Raw genomic sequence first — 23,368 nt, 5'->3', positions numbered from 1 at the left:
CGAAGGCGCATCTGCCTTTTCATTCTTCCTCCCTCCGAGAAGGAAATGAAACTCCTCATCGCGCTCCAATTTGCCCGTGATCAGGCGATGCCTTTTCAACGGAGACAGCCGAGCGGGTTCTACTGGAATCATCATCCTAGATACCCATCCCTGTGTCTCCTGTTGCACGCCGTCGTCTGATAGAGGACACCCCAGCGTCTCCCGTCTCTGATCCCGTGTCGAGCGATTCGTCTCGGACACGGTGCTTCCTCTTAAGCCGGGGCCACAAGGGGTTACAATCTTTTTTTCCTCCTCGAGACTTACACGATTCCCCCGTTCCCTTCCCCTCCGCCCCGCAGCGAGCGCTCTCTTCTTTTTCACCGCTTTTTATTTACGTTCGGAGCATTTCCATCGCAGTGGGGGTGTCCAGCCTCGGACGGTCACAATGAGAGCTAAATTCGACGTCCTTCCTCTCTCGGGGTCGCTCCTCTCCACGGTCTCTCAGTCTCGCTCTCTCCGGCTGGCCGGAGGCCCTCGCCGAAGGAGATAGCCAGATACGGGCGCATAAAGGCGAAGGAATCTGCAACAATGAGGCAACAATGAGCCGAACGCGCACCCCGCTGCCTGTCAACCGGTGGACTTCTGCGTTTTGTGGGAACCGTTTCTATGTTTTCCCTAACAAATACCTGACCCGGCCGCCAGCGTTTCTCAAGCTCCCGTGACTGGCGAACCGTGACCAAATTTCTGTAATTTAATAGCCGCGGCTGCGATGGATCGCTATTAAACCGGGAAACTTCGCCGTGACGCGTGTAAGCGTCCAGGCGTAGGAACGAACTGCGCGTTGCATTATTTATGGTAGTCTGTCGTTCAGTCCACTGCCTTTGAGGTTCTGTTGACAAATAGCGGATAGTAAAAACCACGAGTTGTTGGAAATTTGTCAGTGACTTTGTTAGCGACTGTTCTCTTCGGAAGTTTAAATCTAAACAGTCTCATAGACACTTTCAAGCTCCAACAGACCCAAGTATCAAACACACCACCCAAAACCCCGACAACCCTCGAAACACCGATCTGACCGAAAATCGGGATTAAAAAACCGCCACTTCACGGGCTGCGGATCAACCGGGGAAAAAAGTCGAGGCAGCCGAGTGAAACTGGTTCGGCCCACCGTGGAAGATCCCGAAGAAGTCGAGAGACAGGCCGGGTCCACGTCTCTCATCTGCGGGCTACCGTCAGCCGGGAAGTCCCAGGACACCGGCCGATGTTTACTCCCTCGGGATGAGCGTCCCTGGGACTGTTTCTTAAAAGGCACAATATGGAATAATAGGATTACATAAACAACGGCAACAAGGCATTGTGGTCGGTTGGGTGGGTAGGTAGGAAGCGTGCACGTAGCGTAGGTAGAAAGATGGAGGGTCAGAAAGTGCGAGCGACAGAGAGAGAGACAGAGAGAGAGAGAGAGAGAGAGAAGAAGAGGACGAAGGTGCAGTTGGCGCAGGGGAGACATTTGCCAGATTGCGTTCGGGTATTGAGCCCGATACTTTGTGGATTTCGGACAATAAAACCACCAACACCACGACCGGCGAGCACTACCACCGCCGAACCGGGGACCATCGTGTGTATCGTCGCCGTCTTAGTCACCTACCCTTCGGTTTCATTCAAGTAGCGACACGCCGGTGCTTTCTATAGGGGCGCCAGCGACGGGATCGGCCATGGCCGCCACCCCACTAGGGAATTCCACGGTTAGACGCGTCCTCTTTCTCCCCTACCCGTTGGTCCCCGGTCTCGATGGCCGGTGCATTGTCAAAATATTGGCGTCGATCGGATCGCGGGAGCCTTTGTGCGTCGCCTCATGCCCCGGGACTGACTTTTTCCAAAGCCGCAGGACGCCCCACGATTTTCTGAAAGACTCCTCTCTCTCTCGCTCTCTTTCCCTCTCTCTGTCTGTCTGTCTCTCTTCGCCCGGTCGTTCGCTCTTTTTCCGCATCCTTCCGCAGCCATTCCCCCCACCGCGGCCGGCCGCCATTTTACGCTCGATCGTGTGTGTTACGCGCGCGGACGAGCGACGATTCCTCGCTTTCCATGGATTTTTGCGGCGACGGCGTCGCAGGTATCTGTTTACCCCGGCGTCGCGTGATCCGGAGGACCTTTGTCCCCGGGAAGCGATCGACACCGACGGTCGCTTCGAGGAGCCTTTCGATTCGCCGGGAACACGAATTTGTGATTCTCGAAGGGCCTTTGTCGACCCGGCTGCGGTTTCAACGGCGGATCGTGCGAGAAAGATAAATGGCGCCGGAGAATCTTCGAGTCCGATACTCGCGCTACCCTGTTCCTCGGCTGTGGGGTTCTTAACCCTTCGGCTACCGCAGAATTCCGCGTCGACGCGTATTTCTGAGAGAGTGCATTGAAACTGTGGAAACCGTGAATTGAACTGAATGGAACCAATCTAAAATAATCACGTTTATACGACGTATGATTATCGGAAGATGTAACTGTTGAATTAGAATTAGAATTATTGTCAATGAAATTTTACAGGCGCCAACAATACACCGAGAGCAGGTTTTTATAGCGTCTTTAGACGCCAACGGTAGCTAAGGGGGTAAGGTTATTGGAGTCGATGTTTTCTGGGTTATTTGAAATGGCTTATCGTGATCGCAGAGAATTCCTTTGGAATATATAATACCGTATAAAATATAGAACGACTGATAAGTTAAAGCGAATTGAAACTTGAAGCGGGTCGTTCGAAAGACACTCGCGAGGCGAATGATTTTAATACAAGAATATGGGACACGAAATTGCGTTTATTCGCACGCAAATCCCGAAGCACTCTATCCAGGACCATTCATACGCGGTGCGGATCCGTTGCCGGTTAGAACGTTTATAAAATACAGTTGAATGGTCCGCTAGTTGTAGGCCATCGATTTTATTTGGTATTTCATCCCGCGCGAGTTCTCCCTTTTTTCCCCTCCGAAATACGCTCCGCGATCCCGTCGCGATAATAAAATGGAACCTATACCGGGGAAAAAGTACGGCGGTTCGCGCGGCGTAATATATGGGTCAACAATTATCTGGGGGATCGAATAAACTAGTTCCATTGGATCGCAAAAACGGCGCACGTAAGATTTATCGATCCCCGCCGCATTGCATCAATCACGAGTGTCGTTAAAAGCTCGCATTCCGCCGTGCAATCGATAAAACTCCGGGCCGCTGCTTACCGGCCTATTACCCATCGATCCCGCTGCCATTGTCTCCGCGACCGCGGAATGCGAAACGCGACGCGAACGCTAATAACAACCTGCGACTATCAAACCGCGATACGTTCTTCCCCGAAAAACTCTCGTTCGCCGTTCGTAAATCGTTCGCCAAACAATTTTCAACCCTTCCGCGCCGTTCGACTGGTTCCTACCGGTTCCCCTGTTCCCTGCGAACGACTCCGAATTCCACGAAAGCTATCGGCGATCTAAAGATTCGTCAGGACCCGCGGGACAACGAGGAGCTTCGGCGTCGAGCGAACTTTCCATTGGCCGGGCTAGACGTTCAATAGCGCGGAGCTAGAGATTCCCTGACGCGATAAGTTTCGGCGCGGTCCCTGTAAGAGAGGAGCGCGACGATATTTAAAAGAGGAGCGACAACAATTACCTCGAAGGCAGAAAATAGGAAAGATCCTAAGCCGTCGTGGCCATGGCAACCGCGGCGAAGACGTTATCGCGATTTTCCAAGCCGGCCAGCCAGGTGGAATTCAAAAAGGCGAGAACGACGGCGAACCGGGAGGGGGGGGGGCGGCGGGGGCGGACGAGGGGGGCCATAGAAATCGCTTATCGTCTGATCGCGTACGAACGTCCCCGGGCGGACCGCAAACTGCCGGCCTTAATCGCAACACGGTTAGGAGCAGTTTCGCGCGAAACGCGGAACACGGGCCGAGGCTTTCGCGTGTTGACGTTTCTTATGCACACAACGCGGCCGACAACAAATATCAATTACCGGGACGAGCTTCTTCCCGCCGTTTCGGCTGATCCTGCGCCGGGGATCCGCGCGAGCATTCCACGCTTCGAGGTCCCGGCCGGCTTTGCCAGGCTTGTTCACCGCGAAATGAATACCAGACACGCGACCCGGCTATTTAAAATTCCGGCCTCCGTGAATTAAATATTCTCGTGACGGAGTAATGGAATTAAATGCATTCGGTTTTAAGGGGTGCATTATTGAGGGGTGGCGAGAGTTCTGTAGCTTCTGGGAACTGGTTTAGCGGATTTTCGGAGATTCTTGGGTATAAACGATCTTCGTTGGATTTTTGTTTATTACTGTAGGTATTCAGATATTGAACTAGATATGATGATCTTTAACCCTTTGCACTAGAGGCGAGTCTAGTCACCAAATGATTCGACACAGCAAAACTGTAAACTTTGATATTTAAAATAGTTCTCTTCCTCGATGCATGGAGATTTCTTAATTCAATCTAAGAAAATGTCATCTGTATCTCATTAGAAGATATTAAATATTTCCGGTGAACTTCTGGAGGGTTAAGTTAATTACAGTTGAAATTTCAACGGTTTCTGATAGGAGACGAGATTCTCCGACACTAAGTAATCGTAAGATAAGTGTAAATAAATAGATAACAATTTTATCCAGTCGAACTCAACTCTTAATACCTATATCGAACAAAACAGCGACCGAGTTAAACCACATTCGATTACCTGCCGCACGCGGCTGCCAAATGATAATTCCGCCACTCATCCGCAAAGAATCCTCAGCCAGCCGTCGTTGAACTGCATACAATTTCCGGCCTTTTATCCCCCGCGGCCGGCCCCGATCAAAATTCCGCGCGGAGTCGAGCCTCCCGCTCGTATTTGCTTTTCCGATCGAACAAAAGCGTTCTAAGTGCCGGGCAAGTGGCATTGTCCACGGCACCGAGCGTCGCCCGTCCTCGGAACAATGCGCGACGTCGGATCGACGATTCGAATCACGGCGCGCGATAACAGGCGTCGTTAAGGTAGCCGGCGCGTCCGATTCCGTCCAGCCACGGCCGGTGTTTTAATTATAATTAATTCGCCGCACGCGACATCGAGGCGCGGCGGGGACTATCAACGAGCACACCCTGCGGCCCATCTAATTGGCACCGTGAGAGAGACGACGACGACGGGCAGAGAGGAGTTACCGAGCGCGTGGCATTAAACGGGACCGGCTGCGGCCCTTTTTCCATCCGACGAAACCTCTTTAGGGCAATCATGAACTGGTCCCCGGCTCGTAAGCGGCCTTCGCTAAACGATTCACGCTGTTTGCCGCGAGTATTAGCCGCATTAAGCACCCACCGCGCCCGGCCGGTTCTCCCCCGTCCCCCTCCCGCCCACCCCTCGCGGCGGTTATTTGCATGAACATCTGACATACGGCCGATAAAACCGATCGCCGCCCCATCTGCCGCCCTTTTTACCCCATTCGCAGCCCCACGCGCGCACGCACGGGCGTCCCGCGGGCCTCCGATGAAACCGAGATCAGCCCCGAAAGTTAAACGCGCCGCGCGGATCGCTCGCATTCCAGAGTTCCGCTCGCATCGGATTTCGCGCGCACCGCGTCCGGCCTGTTTAACGATCTTCGACGTCCACCTTACGGGGACACGTGTCGCGCGAGCATTCTTTTCCCCTGTTTTTCGTCGAATCTCTCCGGTTTTTTGCCGGCCGGAGCGTGCGGTGTACGCCGCGGCAGCTGTACGAGCACGTGCGATTTTTATTTGATTAAGGGCCGCCGCTGAAGGGATTCCTCTGATTGCGGGTGGCACTTCTGGCGCACCTGTCGCGGATTCTTCGGCCGGCGAGCGGCGAAATTGGATATCGATTGAAACTTTCGGCGATTGCTTTCCATTAACGGCCGCCGTTATCTCGCCGGTATGCAGATTTGTTTATTGGAACAGTTATTTCCGGTGGAAGGCACTGTTTTAGAAGAGGAAATGGGATACGGGCGCGAGGAGAATAATCTTTCATCTCTCTCTTCCGTCGATACCCGATACAAGGAATTCCCAGAGCGAGTCTCCGAGAGCCCGGGACTCTTAGAGACACAGTGGACTCCCGACTTCGAATTCATCCTGTTCCCTGCCGCGGCCAGAGGTATCTCCGACAGCGCGAAATTACAAAATTACTCTATCAGCCTCTCCATGCCCACAAAAGGATCTCGCTCTTCCTCCGATTTCAATCGCACGCTCACAATGCGAGCAACCGAATGTCGTAGAAACTCGAAAACGTCGAGTGACGAAATTCCGAGGTGTCCCCGTTACCTTCGTTTGTTCGGTTCCGTTCATTATCGGCGCCGGCGTTAAGTAGACCGGCTGATCCGAGCGCTGTGGAGGCGACACCTCGGAAATAAAGGGTACGGAGCATTGTGGGTATTCTTTTCAACCGAGGAATCGGGCCCCGGCGTGTCGTCACGACTCGTTTGCCACGAATGTCGTCCGAGCGTCGCGTTTTGTCGTTTTCTTAAGTCCCGGGCCGCGTTTTGTCACGCTTCATACGCGTGTCCCCGCGGCGAACAATGCCGGAATACGCGGCCGTTCACCAAAGGAACGCTCTCGCGCATCCGTCACACTACGCGCTGAGGCTTACCCGGAGAAAGAGACAAAGGGGGCGAAAAGGGGGGATCGCTGGAAGAGAAATAAAAGGGAACGCCGTATTCTTTTGGCTCGATGAGCCTCATTGTGCGCGGCAATATTTTAACCCATTTCAGGCCGATTTACACGCGGCCCCCTCTTCCTCGTGTATCTTCTCTGCCCGATGAATGGCTGGAAATGACGGACGCGGATAGGCATCCCGCAAGGGCGCGCTTCCTCACGTGGGAAACCTTAAATGGCCGATGAAGTATGCGCCGTTACGAAATATTTGTACGCTCCGCGTGGAATTTCCGTGTTCCTCTTGTCCGGTGACACTGCTCCTGGGAGAGCCTGAATGCACCTTGATTATTGTCGCTCGATTGTGGGTATCAGGTGGTTTATGTACGGTGCCTCCTCGAATTTATCGAGGTGTTTCGGAATTTCGTCCGACAATAGACTCCCAGTGCGTTTAAATCGGCATCGGAACTGTACGCTTCAGGTACCGTGGCAGTTGCTCTGAATTATAGCAGCGCGTCGCGATATTAAGAACTCGGAACGGTGGAACCTTCGATGGAAGTATTTTCTCTGAAGGAGAGTCGAGAGAAAGTTCTAAATTTTGTATATAGATGTATAAATATAAATATAGATTACAATAGATTCTTATAACTATATATTAGATTACAATATCAAGAATTTGATATAATACCTAAAGCAGAGTCGAGAGTCTAGACCTGAAGTTCTAAATTTTATACATAGACATATAAATATAAATATAGATTACAATAGATTTCTTATAACTATACATTAGATTACAATATCGAGAATTTGATATAATACCTAAAACAAATCTAAATCAGTCGGAATGTTAACTCCACATTCACCGACTTACCAACAGTTCCTCACCCCGATTTCACGAAAGAAAAGATACCGTTCCCAATACGTCGGTGCCGCAAGCGGCCGAGCTTCCCAACGGAGACTTTTATCCAGCGACATCAGTGGATAATTGTTCCTAATAGACACTGAGAGCAAGCGAGCGGGGCGGCCCGGGCCTCAAGCAGCGCTCGCAAATGTTAAACAAGTAACAACCCTTCATGACGAAGCCCGCCCCACAGTCTGGTCCCTTTTTTCTCCCCCGACCCTTCAATTTAATCAGCCTCATTCAGTCTACCGCGAAACAACCTGCCACATGGTGGCCATTGTACCGCACACACTGGATATTATTAACGGCACACTCAGCGCGGATCGTTCCGTCGATCTCTCGTGTCTCTCCTCTCTTCTCCCCTCTCCCGCCCGCCGGCCCCTTTGTCTCGTACGCACGATGCGCGGCTATCACCGGCGCGAACAAACACCGGGAAACCGCCATACGCACCTCTCGTGGCTTCTTTGTCGCTGCATTAGCGCGGTTTATCCACGCCGCGTGGCCGAAATTTGTCGGTGCCACTTTCGACCCCCATCGACACACGGCCGTTACAGAATGTCCCGTCTTCGCGGCATCAATAAATTATCGTTAGCACGCAACGCTTCGGTGAGTCGTCGCCGGATCATAATTTTTCCAAAGGGTCGAGTATCATCGCCATATTGCGTCCCGGGCGAAGCCGCAGGACACTTCATTGTTCCCCCTCGCGCGGAATATTCCACGCTTTGTTTCCGGTAATTAGAACGAGTTGCCGTAGATTAACTTTCCCGGTAATTACGGGAATATTTGCAGTTTCCTTTTCACCTGAGACGCTCGTCGAAGCTGGAACGAAGCTTTCATTGGATTTCGCGTAAACTAATTGCCGGTGTTCCGTGGATTATGCGTTTGAAACGCATCGGATACGTGGCCTAGTAATAATTAGCGGCCGCCGTTTATGGAATTATGGGGCTACGGGGATGTAGTATTGGATCTTGAGTCGCGTTTCTCGCGGAGAAGTGTCGGCAGATGTGAATTCACACGGATCGGCGGGAATAAAAATTGATCCGGCGGTTCGCTCGGTCGAACGTTTTATTGGGCCGCGAATAAAACGACAACTTCATTAATCTTTATTGAAGTGTTAATTTTATTGCGGCCCGCGCGCCCGGCTGCGTTGTAAATGCATAAACGCCGCGCGGTCTAGTGATAATTAGAGTAACAGCGGGGTTTCATTGAATTTCATTCCGTATGTAAACTCGGTGCGATGGTTTCGCAACAAGAATCTTCAATCACGAATATAATTAACGGACATCTCTACGATTCTCGGGAACATCGAGTAACAACTTTATTATAACATCCAATCGGTGAATTACATTAAAGAAAATCCTACTATAACTCTATCGTTCTACAACCTAATCACAGAATTCTCTCATTTCGCAATGATTAATACCATAACAGGCTTCAATCAATTTTCAACCGATTTTCAAAATGAATACTTCCACTTGAATACTCTAATAACTACACAAAGCAATCAGAAACAATTCTATTCTCTCAATTTTTATATAAATTACATATTAATCATACGAACCGCTATTTCTAGACTTAACATTCCACTCGAAACTTCTCCGAAAGTCCTCCGAACAGGTTCGATCTCCGAACACAGCGTCTCGAGCTGTCGAAGCATTAATTTACATAACTAGAAACAGTTCGCGTGGTCAGATACTAAACGTAAAATTACACATTACGTCAGGAATACGTGTTTTTTTGTCCGACCAATTTCGAGTGCGCGCTCAGACGCTTGTCCCGGTCCTCCAGCGGCGATTCGGATCTAGCATTCCGGAACTCGGTCCCATCAAATTTAATGGCAGCAATAGAGGACACGGCACTTGTAAAATAAATTACGCCCGTTTTTTTCCCCCGCCCTCCGCCCCCCTCTCCTCGTCCCTCTTTCCTTTAACGACCCTCGCGTCTTAATGTTACAATAAACGTCCACCGGGCCGGTGACTGATTGATACTGACAATAGAAACCGGCGGCCGACCGAAATGATCGATATCATCTTGCGCGGACAATATGGCCGCGGTTTTACAACCGATCCCCGGTCCACGATCGTTTCTTTTATTTTTTCCAAGGACCACGCTCGTGTAGCCCGACGTGAAATTTTATAGATTTATAGGATTTTATGGTCCGACCCGTCGCACCGCGACGTATCGCGGCGTTCGGCGGCTTTAATGGCGGAAATTAAACATTCCCGCGGCTCGGCGGGGAGTAATTCAAATTAGAAAACGGCTAAATAGGTCCGCCGGCCGATCTGTATCTCGGTAATGCGATCCGCCGGTGTTATTAAAACGGTCGACGTTCTGAATTTTCCAGACACGCCGGATTGAACGTCCGAATTAATCAGATCTCGTCGCGCCGCGCGTCGAATAACGAATCGCATTCTAAATTGTGGATCGCCGCGCGTCGCTGCTGCTTTCGGCGGACGTTACACGGTGGCGCGACGAAACTTTCCGGATGAAATTAACGGAATTTTCGAAATCGTCCACGGCGGAGATTTTCATTTCGAAACGCGATTCGACGCGGGCACGGTTCCAGCAACTTTGTTGCTGATTAACGAGGCGCTCTTCAAATAAAACTGTTTTTCACTTGGGCGCAACGAAAATTACTTCCATTTTGTGAATTTAATTTGCAAACATGTCGGGCTCTCGCATAAACATCCGGCGTTCAATTATCGAACGGGACGGCGGATATAATTGGCGCTGCCTCGAATTTATGAATTCCTGTAAAAATTACCGTGAAATTTGTTCGCTAACGATACGTATGATTGAATTATAAATATTGTACGTCGCGCGGAATGAAAGTAAACTGGTTCGCTAATCAATTTTATATTACTCGGTTGAGGAACACGGTATATGGAGAACAAAAATTCACTGCGGATATGAACGTTCGCGTTTTTTTTCCTCTCTTGAAATGCGCCGATTCCGATTCAATTGGAGGACGAAAGGGACGTTGAGGTTTAAGACTATTCTATCGCGTTTTACAATCCGGGAGCTAGAATCGATTGAAAAATAAATAAGAACAATATATGAAGTTCGTTTTCCAAATTGAATCACTCTACGACACAGAAAATGGAATCGATGAAAGAACCATCTATTACAATAACAAACGATATTAACAGCATCGATAAAAACGTTAAGCTTCTTCGATAAATATTCTATCATTTCACAAAGTTAACGCAATATTAAAAAAACGTAGCCTCAAGACACAGCCAACAACCGCAGAGATCCGAATAGAACCGAGAAAACAGATTCCACCGATTTAATCCGCGCCGGCTGAAATATCGTTTTCATAACGGTTCGCGTCGCGCGACGACAGAATCACGTCTCAATCCTTCCGCGTCGAACCACTTCTCCCGACGTCTTCACAACAGAACCATCGATCAGGATCACGTTAGAGCGTATTCTTTCGGGGATCCCCGAATCGCCGTGGTAAATTGATTATTCGTCCGGGCCGATTAAAGGATAGTTTACTCGCGACGCCCGGTTAGAAGGCGAATCGCGGCGGTCAGCCGTGTATCGTTAATCATCCGAACCGCCGTAGTCATCCGCGTCATTATCATTATTGTCCGCAGGCACGAATAAATCGATGGCCAGCTCGATTCCGAGTGATCCGCGGCTATCGCATTCAATATTCCGCTCGGTGAATTAAATCAATCTCATAATCGGACTCGTTAAGGAGACTCTCCCAACATCAACGACGACGACGACGACGACGACAACGACGACAACGACGATGCGTCGTCCGAGTAGCTCGCCTCTTCGTCTCTGTTTAAATTCAATTAACCTTCGAACGTCGGCTCGGTTTTATTGCTTTCGTTTCACGGATCAATTAAAGCAGATCGAGCGCCTCCGCGGAGCCGAACTTCTCGTGAATCCGAAAGTCCGTAGAAATATAAATTTTCATGCGAACCGACGTTTATACTCCGTCCCCCCCTCCCCGCCCCTCTCCGTCGCCGTTCGCCGATGCTCGGGGAGCTTTCGAGGATTTTATTGGGCAAGAAATATATTTAATAATTCTTTAATTAAATGAATCTTGTTATACGACTCGCCGGGGGATTTTTAGTTTTATTTCGTGATGCACGGGATCTACTCGATCTTGTTTTTTTCCTCTCTTCCCGCCGGCGCACACGCGTAGGCTAGAGAGTCGTGTTTAAGTTCGTCGATCGTGTGTGCCCAATTAACGCGGTCGGTTTTGATAAAGCGCTGACAATCCTCGGTGATCTGAGGTTCGATAATACCGGGTAATTGCACGGCCACGTCGGAGAGAGGGTGGGGGGCGCAATTAAAACGTTGATCGTTACTATTTCCTTGTCGAAATAAGTCCGCCACACGATCGGGGGAACATTGTCGCACTCCGTACGACCGGAGAAACTCGAAGTTGCCCGTCTCACCGAGAGCGATTACGTATTCCGTGCGCGGAAAGGGGGAGGGAGGCGGTCGGAAAACTTTATATCGTTCGTGTCGTTCTAGATGCGCGATTGCATTAAACAGCGGGAATTAAAATAACAGTGTGGATATATAAAAATCTTCGACCCGCCGGCTAATATACACGTAACTTCGGCAATTACGGCGGCTCGCATGCGGCCACCGGCCGCGGAAACTTTTCCGAACGGTTTTCTAGTTAGCATTGCGTTCCCCTCGTACGTCAGCCGTGATTTTTTCTTCGCGGTGAAAACGTTTCGGATATTAACGGTGAGTTTTTCCAACGATTCCCTTATTCGCCGGTCCCGTTATTTAATCAGCGGGTAGTTCGCTAAGGATTTCTCAACTATTCCATTGAAACGTTCGATTATTAAGGTGTATAGCTCTCGGCCGGTGATTTTTGTAATTAAATATACAATTAAAGCTTGTCAAAACAGCGGGGAACAATGAACCGATAACTAGACCGTGAATGTTTGCTCAACGCGCGCAAACGGTTAATGAAAAAGAACTCCGATAAAGTCCCCGTTTTATTTGGGATTTAATGGCACGTTTAATTGAGGAATCGACTTTCCTTTCATCGGGACCGTTATAAAGTCGTTATAAAGCCGTTATAAAGTTAAAAGGTATACAAGTACGGGGGCATGCGCAATCAGTGGTCAATAGAATTCTATCGGAGCCGTGGTACCTATAAGAATTCTATCATATTCAACGTTCGAACGTAAAAATCATTTCCTGCGTCGAGAGCCGAACGTCTCATTACCCGCGTCGCGAGTCTTCATAAAAATAATTACTTTCATTACGTTTCGATAATCACGGAGTCCTATTATCGAATCACAGATCTCCATTAGCTGTTATTTAACATTCCGCTAAATATAAATGTATACGAAACATTGAGTAAAAATCAATTGTTTCGTTGCACCGATTGTCGTTTTACGAAAACGATAATTCATTCCGCGACCCGCGGGCCAATTAATGTTATTAAATTCTCGTGTTTCGCTGAAACTTTCCGTCGATAGTGTACACTCGGCGTACGTGCCTCGTAATCCTCGCGTAAACGTCCTGTTGGCGAAGGAGCGCACGTACCCCGTAACTGGCCGCGTTCTGAAGGGTTGAAACGCACCCGGTGGCTTTTCCGGCTGAATTCGCGGCTGGCGATCGAACGCGGTGAAGTTCAGCCGGTGGCAGCCAGTCAGCCGAGTCAGCCCAGCCAGTCCGTCGCACGCGAGTTCCTCGAAATTATGTATGCCAAAGGTTAGAGAGAAAAACCGGTGATTTGCAAGTCACGAGAACGATAAAGCGGTTAAGGAGCAGGTTAAATACTGCCGAGAAATCCTACGTAAATCTGTTTCCCCGCGGAGCTTTTCGGATTTAGAGTCTCGGCTCCCAGGGTTCATTAAAAATGATCGCTTCACTTTGAGAATGTACTCGGATTAAGGGATACCAAATAAGATTCTCCGGTTACGGTCGAACACTTTGAATTTAGAAGAGATTCAACGGGGATTCGGAATAGATTCGGGAATTTCCTCGGTATCGGAGTAGCTTCGTTGGACTATTAGTTGGACTATTAGATGCTGAGAAAGAACAATCGTTACGAAAAGTCTCTTCTCAAATGCTATGCCACAAAACAATCAACTGTATATCTAGACTGCCAATTCGTCAAGAAACTGAAGGCGTAGACGTTGAAACACGTTAGAGACGGTAGATAGAAAGATAACTTTCTGACGAAGAAAAACTGAAGAAACGAATCTATTAACATTAGAACTACCATACCAGTCAAAATGACTGGTTTCGATCTTTTTGTTTCGCAATTATTAATACCTTAAAAGCATTCAATTGAAATGATCTTGAAAGTAAATAGCTTCACTGGAATGTAATGAATGCCCGAAGAAACCGAACATAATCTATTACAACTTTTATATGAAATCCTCGGTAGTTCTAGTGTTAAAAAAGAATATTAGCTCCTCTATCTACATACTGATCCTAATAAGCAAAGATCTTAAAACAGAGGACGCCAACCCGACTCAAGGGACGAACGCTGATATACAGAGTGTTGAGGTCGAGCCGTAGAGGCATAAATCGGTTTCCCGGGAACCAGTTGACAAAATGGCGGGACTCGTAGCCCGGCCAGGTAGTCGAGGCCCGTGGCCTCGAGCGAGGAGAGGATACAAGGGGTGGGCCCCCGAGGCGTCCTCTTGTCAGGGCTGCCACGCGGAGAAGAGAGCAGCGTGGCTTGTTCTATAACTACTTTGACACGTTCCCCGCCGCTGTTGTCAGTGAGTTTCGCCTTAAAGAACCGCGGGATGTCGTGTACCTCGCAGCGGTGCATCGGCGTCCCGCGGCTCTTTCAGCCGAAACACTTCGAAACACTTTAAAACCGCTGTAGCGCTGCCTGGCGTCGCGTCCCGCGGCTCGCGGCCCGGCCCTGACGGATCGGATTCATGCGAATAACGTAAAACGCGGCGGGGCCCGTCGATCGACACGGGTTCTCGATCTTTATCGAGGTGCCGAGTCGATCGATCAACCGGAACATCCCCGGAACAGCGCTCCCTCGGTCCCGATCCTCTATTTTCTGAAAGCGTGTCCCGGTTACCCGGCCCGGATCCCGCCGACGACTGTTCGCTTAAAATTTAAACGCCCGCCGAGGGAAATTGTTTATACCCGGTGCGGCCGGTTCTTACAGGTTTTCGGGATCGGCGGCGGAAATATTTATAGCCGGGCCGTCGTCTAAGACTGTGGGAATCCGGTGAATTGTGTTCGTTGCGCCGGCGATATTATTTGAATAGGTGTAACGGCGCGCGTAAACCTCGCGCCGTATCGATTCCGGGCCAGCGAATCTCCGCGAGATTGAATTTGCGAGCGTAAATATTTCACGGGAATTTTCTTCATTAAGTACCGAACTCCCCCGGGCTTGTTTGTCGGGCCCGGGACTTCGAGCGAGACCTGTTCCGCCTGCGCCGAAAATTCGCTTGTTTACCGGTTGCGCGGATCTTTGCGTTTGTTGTTCGCGACGGTCAATAGTTCCCGATCGTTCTCTTTATTCTAATTCGCTTCGCTCGAACTTCACGTTCTCGTCTCGAGATAGGCATTCCGAACGGAATGAGAATGTAATTTTATTCGGCTGCTTTGTCGCTTCTTTCTCTGTACGAGTTTCCTCGTCGGACGCCGCGAATCCAACATGGCGACCGCGCGAAGGTGTGAACGCCGCCTAATGGCCGCAGCCCGGTTTCCCCAGGCGGACGCATTTTTTTCCCACGGAGGGATCGGAAACAATTTTACGACGATGAAGTAATTAGCGACAGTATCGGGAGGCTTAATCGTCGTGTACACGCGCGTCGCGCCCGTATACGCCGACGTATCCGCTTTATTAGGAGGGCAGATAAACCGCCGCCGGAAAATATTACGTTGCATTATCGATGTAACCGCGTCCTGGAACGTTTTATCGTTCATTACGCAACCGGCCGCCGCTGTCGATAGATTATCAGAGCCGTTTAATGAATACTATCCGATATCTTTCAATTGTTATCGTCGTCAATACGCCGGCCGGGCTGCTTGTTAGCGTGTTATATCGGTTTTGGGATGAACACTTCGGATTAAACGGAATAGCCGCCGCGATATGCAGTGATATCGGGCAGAATCGAATCGAGCGCTCTCTCCGGCGAATGAAAAACTGCCGGAATGATTATCGCGAAGAACCGGAATCCTTTGGCCCGGTTGTTCCATGAATATTCGATATCCTCGTACGGTATCTCGATTAATTTCGCCTTTATTAGTTTGCTCTCTTCTTGCACTCGTGCCGGTGTGCTCCCGCGGACGGCAAAAAGTTCCGGAACGAGATCGGGATGGGAGCAAGAACAATTTGGAAGTTGCTACGATATTATTAACGGGGACATTATCATTACCGGGCGGTTCAGTTACGATAGAGCCGGCACGCGGACAATGGTGAAAGACAATTGCGCAATCCGGGCGAACCCATTTGAATGCAACCGACACTGGCCTGTAAGACACCGTTTCGAAATTTCTGGCTCTGCCCGGAGCCGTTGCGCAACGCTTTTGGAATCCACGCCCACGCGAACAGTGCGCTTTGGACGGTTCGGTTCGGTTTGGAATTCGGAACGGCAGGCGATGCATTAGTCTTAATGGGAATTTGGAAAATCTCGGTATTTTTCTTAGCCAAGACTTCCTTTTAGAATTCATAGAAATTTGAAATTCTGGCTTCTCGTTCGATGGGACAGCAGTTTCCCTCGAATCTCGAGGATTCTGTGTTAGTGTAGAACGTGGCTGTGGAGAATTGTAACAATAAATATAGAAAATACAGTTCATCGAAAGAAAATGATTAAACAAAGGAAGATAGTTCGATAGTTCAACCTGCGGTCGTTGCCTGCGTCACACATTTCCACCTTTACATTAGCATAAAATTCAAACTAAAGAAATACTGCTCACTCTACAATCGCTAATCCAGCTAATAAAATCCCAAAAACTTAATTCCACGTGATCCCCCGATAAACGCTATCCGAAGGCAATGCGATCCGCAACAGACACGCGACAGCAATAAATACAGGCACCCCCGGATCCCCGGATCGCAGAAAATCCATCGCAGCAGTGGACCCCGCGCAATCTCCGAACAAATTCGCCGAAGATGCCGCGGAGCACCCTATGAACCCCGTGCAAGATAGGAATCAGTAATACTACATCCCCGCTGACATCCAGTATCTCCGAACAGGGCAGCGTGGAGGATTAATGGCGCGTCTCAGCGTGTCGCAGCCCACGAAACTGCGCCCCCTGGTCCATCGTGTGCAGCGGCGCTCGGCCTCGCCATTTTGACTCGCGCGCAACCCTCCGTCCAATGTAAATCCCGCACGTACAAATCTACATTGGCGGAGCGGAGATTTAAGGCAGCTCGTCGCGGCGTCGAGGGAGGATATCCCTCCCCTGCGTCCCCTATTCACCGTTCCCCCTTGGTTCACGCGGGAGCCGGCAAAATGGCCGCTCTCGACGGAGTCGGGCGGCCCGGCCGGCGGCCCTTATTCATGGTTTTTTGATCGGGGGCCAACAAAAGGGGCCGTAGAACGCGTTCGACCGCGGAGATACGGCTCGCGGATTTCCGTGGTGCCGGGGCAAAACATCGCAGACTGGTTTCCCCCGTTCCGCGGGACGTCTTCGATAAACCTTCGGAAGTTACGCGCCTCGACGGACAGCGAGCACGCCGGGCTGCACGGGCGCAGGCGAGTTTGCTTGTTGCCGGGGCAACTTCTCGGATAGCTAGCCCGGATAGCCGATAGATATTTACCGGATAGGTGGTTGTTCGGTCTTCGAGCGTCCCAGGTATTTACGAAATTACGGCCAAGTTTCGGGCTGCGTTCTCCGCCCGCCTCCCTCTAGCCTGGATCCTCTTGCTCTGGCCAGCGTCCAGGCGATCAGCAACGATCCCGGGAATCCGGCCCGGGCGAAGAGAAACGACGGACACCTCCGTTCTCGCGGCGGATTCATAATTCGGGGACTTGTTCGGTTCCGGGCGACACGGTGTCCTAACGATCGACCCCGGCCACCGGCGTGTCCGCGGCCGAATATTTCTCCCATTCCCCGGGCCACTTTTAAGGAGCCAGACGCGACCCGGCCGAAGCCTTCAAACAGGCCCGCGGCGGATAAACACGGCCTCGTTAGCGAATATCGCTGATGGAACAGCGTCCGCCGGATAACTGGTTCCCACGATGCCAGGGCCAATTTAAGGGAAGCGGAGGTGGACGCGAGGGACTTGCGAATATTCGGGAGCTTGCTCTACCGTGACTCGTTTGTGGGATCGACGGTGTGGGGGATTGATCTTCGGTTTAACTCCGTCTGCTCCGATTGTACTCTACAATTTCTCATTACAAATTCGATACAGGTCTGTAAACTTCTCCAAAAATTCTCCTATTAACACTAAAACTACCAGAGAAATTCATTTCTCCTATTAACACTAAAACTACCTAAAGAAATTCATTTAGCACTACGCAAATTGAATTGTAGATCAATGAAAGTCTGAACAGATGCATGTTTATAGCGAAATTTTCAAAAGTCAAGCGAAGTGCTCGGAATTGATCTACTCTTTAATTCCATTCCCTCCAATTGAACCTTCGAACTTCTGACAGTTCCAAGCATCTGCCAAGTCCTTCGAAAATCCTGTGATTAATTAATACACACCAGTGCATGAACATGAAGCTTATCTACAATCCCTCGCCAAAAGATGCGTCGAACGCCGAGTGCTCCAGTTTCTACAGATTCTGGCAGCGTTCCTCGAATTCTTTCTACGTTCCGTTTCCCGGCGTTCCGCGGGATCGAAGGGAAGAACAATCGCGACCTGCGGAGAGGCGCCCGAAGAAATGTCATTCGCCGGCTATTAAAGGTGCCTTCCTCCCGCCGGCGGCGCAGGTATGCACGGGTTGCACGGCAGTCGCAGCGGCATCCGGGGAGCCCGTTTATTCGCCCGTGTGCCCGTTGCACGCAACATTGACGGCGATGAAACGGAACACACAGGGGCGGTCTGCAGGCGGTCTTTCCAGCACGAAAGCTCCGCCTGCGAGCGCCGTTCCGCGGTGCATGCACGTGAAACGTCACCTTCTCGCCGCTCGTCTCCGCTTCGCGCATCTGCCGGTCTCAGGTATCCCGGCGGCGATCGCCACTCGCCACGTGTCGCGGATGCGTCGTTGGTATGCGGCGGAGGCGCGAGAGAATCCGATCGGACCCGCGATCTTTTGATGTCCCGGCTGCCTCGCCTCGCGGAGACGCATTCTTGCTGGTGATACTGCTTCGAGATTCACTTGATTGTTGCAGATGAACGTCGGGTATGGATAGAAGAGTCTGTGGGTAGTTTGACGTTGTATTGTTCGACGTTCAGATTATTGTAGATTCGTAGATTCCATGCTACCGAGTCGATTGTTAATTTCAGACCACTTGACTCTCTTCGTAGATGTACCTGGTAGAAATGCCGGGAATTGAAGAAGAATTACTTTAGCCTGCAAAGTGTTTCATTAAGTCGCAGATAGAACGAAGAGATTGTCGCTGATGCTGTCAGTGAATATAAGCAGTCGCTGCATTATGATAGCGTGCTGTTTGCATAGTTAAGTCGCTATCAGCTCGAGGATCTCGCGAGTATCATAGCACTGGATCACGGAAACGTTGGAAGCTTCGTAATTGGTACGGCGGCTGACGCGCAGTCCTGATTTTTCGGGGGAGTTCTCATTGTTCATCCTCGGAACGCAGCGCCGGGAAAAATGCATCAAGACGTCAAAGTCTTCGAATGGTCTTTCGATGAACCATTAATTATCCGGAGCCCCGTTTCCCCAGCACCGTTAAAAACCGTAGCAGACCGGCGAGCGTGACGACCGGTGGACTTTCCATCGGATACCATCGGGTTATATGCTAATGCCCACCCGAGCATCCACGACACGATACAGTTTTCGTCGTTAACCCGCCGGGTGACCCGCGAGTGAAAGTGCAGACAGCGTCCGTTCGTCGTCTGCTCCCATCCAGCCGTCTGATCGATCGATCCCGTTCGCCGTGAGACGGAAATCCTTACGAGACCCGGCCAAACGAACGATCCCATAGAATGGCTAATGAACGAGCCGATCTTTCGACGTGTGTACGCCTTGTTCGCTCTCGGTGACGTCAAAACTCAAGCAACGCGTGAATTCTTCGGTTCAACCCTTTGCGGACGAAGACACTTTGAAATGTAGTCCTCGACAGATGAAGTTAAATCAAATATCAATTACTTAATTAAAACTTTGCACTCGGCAGACTCTCTCACCACTTGATTTCCTACGGTGAAGCTGTAAAGTTTGATATTTAATATTATACTTCATATGATGCATCAAACTCGTAATGCATCAAATTTCTCGTCGAGTTGGTTTTACAAAGTATCGTCTTCATCTCATTAGAAAATGTTGAAATATTTCTAGTGAAAAACTTCGGAGTGCAAAGGGTTAATAGGAAAACGGGTTAATGAATGACGACATTCGTCCTCAAAGGGTTAACCCTTAAATGTGTCAGACTCTCGAAGATTTTCAACAGAATTTACCATACGTGAATGTTACTTGATTCTCTCGGAATTAAATATTATTCTTCTCATCAATCGTTACAGTTCAGACTAAATGTAGACATGGAATACGATTCGAATTCTCCACCTTTTTCAATGGATAGTTGATGAAAAGGTGGGTGTAATCGATCGTAGCTGCGAAATAAATCATAGCGCAAGGGGTTGAACGAAGATTCCCCTTTGGATAGTTCGGCAAATATGCAGGAAAGATTTCCACACTGGGAATAATGGGTTAATAAAGGATTACATCCTCTTCGGGGGAAATTCGGTCGTTCGAGGTAGACACGGGATATTAAAGGGGATGCGTCGAACGTTCATTACGCGCGAGAAGTTCGCGCCGCTCCACTTTAACCCCGGGCGCACGTCAGCTGTAAAACGTATGGGGTTTTACGGGGATCCTGCTCGCGAGATGAGAGCGTAACGCGTGATACCGAGTCGCGGTATCCTTCATTTTGACGCGCTCGTTAGGGAGTAAAAAAACGGGGATGATAATTTGCAATGTTGGAGGAACAAGATAACGAAGTTCAGCGGGAGTAAAAAGTCGAAATGTTTTGCGGCGAGGTAGAAATGCGCAATAAAGCGCGAATGGAGGGGGATCGAGATGAAATTTCGGGAGAATTCGCTGTTGCGAGGTCCGGGGAAAATGTGTATCGTGGACGTCGGTTCGGAGGATCACTTTTATTACAGTCGAAAGATTATTTCCGCTGAAAAACCGGGCGGAAGTGAACGATTCCAGAGGCAGATAAGTCTCCTAGCGAGGCGTAGCCTTTCTCCGGCGAAGAATAGCGAAAGAACAAACAGGTTTGTCGGTTCTGTACCTGCATCCCTAATTCCTCCACATTTGTACCTACGAGAGTACGATTCCCTAAAAAGAAAGGGCTCTATTGTGCCTGAGAATAGGAGAAAGGATTACATTCTAATGGTAATTTCGGTTTCCAAAGCGACAAAGAACGTTCACTTCCTTCGCGAGAGTATTTAAATGAAGTTAATGTATTCCAACTATAATTCATCCCCGCTCTATAGTATAACAACACATTGCATCCACGGTATATATAATTCATTCGAAATATTCGAAATATCCATTCACGAAGCTCACCTTTCTTTCGTTTTCCACCGAAAAACCCGTGTATTACTAATTCCGACGTGCCCATCAATCAATCATAACTAAACAACGATATCGAACAATAAACGAATCGAATGAAAATTGCAGTCAATAAAACGTTCTGTACACTTTCCACCTGAATTACAACTGCAATTCAAACTCTCCGCAAGCGAATAACAGTCCAACAAATGAACCAGCAGTAATTCCTTTTATTATTGTCAATCCCAATTCTAATCACTCCATCGATATAATATTTTTGTTCCCCGAAATCGCGTAGAATGTGACCCATTATTTGTTCATAGTTACGAACGAACTCTCGGCGGTGCGTCTCGTCGCGCGGCCATGTTGCGTCTCGGCCGGTTGACCGTTCGTAACGAAGTTCTGGCCGCGCCACGAAAAACCAGCCGCCATAACGAGTAATGATTTACGCGTGAATATATTTTCCCCCCGTTGTTGTACGGGATGGGCGGGCCGGCTTTTCAGCCGGATCTTCCCTCATTTAATAACGCTCATTGCCGATGAACGGATATCGTGGGCAACGATCCCGTCGGTGTTCAACGGGGGAAAGTGTGCCAAGCGGACGGGCAGCCCGCCTCTTCCGTGGGCTGTAAATCTAACGAAACCGTACGCCACGGCTGGACCACCTGTAACCGGGCGGTTCACCGTTCACGTTGATAATATCAATCTGTTAAACGGTCCTACGGCCACGGCTCCGCGGCTGATCCCCGTGGAATAGAAGCTTTCGATAGGAGACCGTGGAACGACGAACTCCGGGAATTACGTGAACGTTACAGTCGACTCAGATTTCCTACCATTGTTGCCGAGGATTGCGGAGATTTCGGCATTGATTTCCTTTGTTGGTGCCTTTCAAATATTGAGTATTATTTAATATTTATTAAATCGATACCGTCTCAGATTCTGGTAGAATGGAATTAGTCAACGTGCTTCTCCTTTGCGGAGGAAATAGGTGATTCGAGTACCTTTGATCGTTCGTCGTTCGACAAAATCTACCGAGCGGTTCTTTGACTTTTTGAAATTCCTTTGTGGAAACCCCAGGAGTGCGTTTATTGAGACTTTAATTGAGATACAGTCTTCCTATTGGTAGATTTCTTTGATCGTTTCTTGAAGAAATTCTCTTTGTAATGATTGGAGAAGAGAGGTCAGGAATGAATCATTTTGACTCGTAGTTGTAGGTGAAATGTAATTTTCGTAGGTATGATGTAATTGTTTATGCTCGTTTAAAGATTCGTTGGTAGTTTTAATGAGGAGATGCAAGTTTCAACGAGCGATGCGTCCCGCAGTTAATCCGGCGAATGTTTAGCCAGGCTGATCGAGTATTCCAATTGGGACGCGCGGCGGTTAATCTTTGACCAGGGGAACGAGGAAGTGATATCACCTTGACGAGTCGTAAATACGTAATGAAATGTGGATGTCCGGTGATACCTGTGACCGCCACCATTCGTCATTGTACCGCGGCATCGAATTTACAGTCCTACATATGCTCGACCGCCGCGTGATTCATCATCTTACGTGTGACGGGTGAGTAACCCGTCGCCGGGCGACCTCGTTTTATCTTTTTCCCCGGTATTTACTTACCTTTCATATTAAGTAACGATTACTCTGATTTCATCGGATATTTATAGTACTTCGTTGAGAAGATTCTTATTCAATCTTCGAAATCGGGGAGGGCAGTTCGTGGTCCGCAGAGTAGATGGCGCCAATGGTCTCGTAATAGTTCGAAACTACCCCTGTACGCTCGAGGACCTTATACTTAGAGATCCATGGATCAAATTTTCACTCATTCACAAAACGCACGACTCATTTAGAACTCTAATTCCTGTTCACGTTGCAACGAAATCGAACGTTTCCTCAGCTGGGCCAACAAAATCATCAATCCCAACGAAACCTCGCACCCCGACTCATTCTCACCTAGAAAACCGTTCAAACAACCTCGCATTTCCAACGTACCATCCACTAACGATTCTAGATCCCCAAGCAAGCTAACCCTTGACTGCCAATGCATCTAGATCACGGTCGCACGAACATTAGGCGTGAATCGCCTCCATCAACCATACTGACTTTTGCTCCAAAAATCCCCATTAACACCGCGCCACTAACAATCCCCCGGAAACGCAAGCAACCAGCCGAACGCCTCGGCACCTCTCGAGGATCAGCCACCTCGAACTCCAACATCTCACCCCAGTCCATCTCGTCATCCCCAGAACCAGGATCAAACCCCCTACTTCCCTCGACGCGTCGCGGGTTCCAGGAAAGACCATC

General features: G+C 49.5%; 1 long non-coding RNA gene across 1 annotated transcript in view; it reads left to right on the top strand.

Annotated features, from left to right (window-relative positions):
- Window positions 1–23,368, top strand: part of LOC143175146 (uncharacterized) — a 145,672-nt gene that overhangs the window by 22,812 nt on the left and 99,492 nt on the right. The window lies entirely within an intron of this gene.

Source organism: Nomia melanderi, chromosome 12 (assembly GCF_051020985.1).
Source record: "Nomia melanderi isolate GNS246 chromosome 12, iyNomMela1, whole genome shotgun sequence".
In the NCBI taxonomy this organism is placed as follows: Eukaryota; Metazoa; Arthropoda; class Insecta; order Hymenoptera; family Halictidae; genus Nomia; species Nomia melanderi.
The sequence above is the reverse complement of the archived record's forward strand: the minus strand, read 5'-3'. Positions and strand labels throughout refer to the sequence as shown.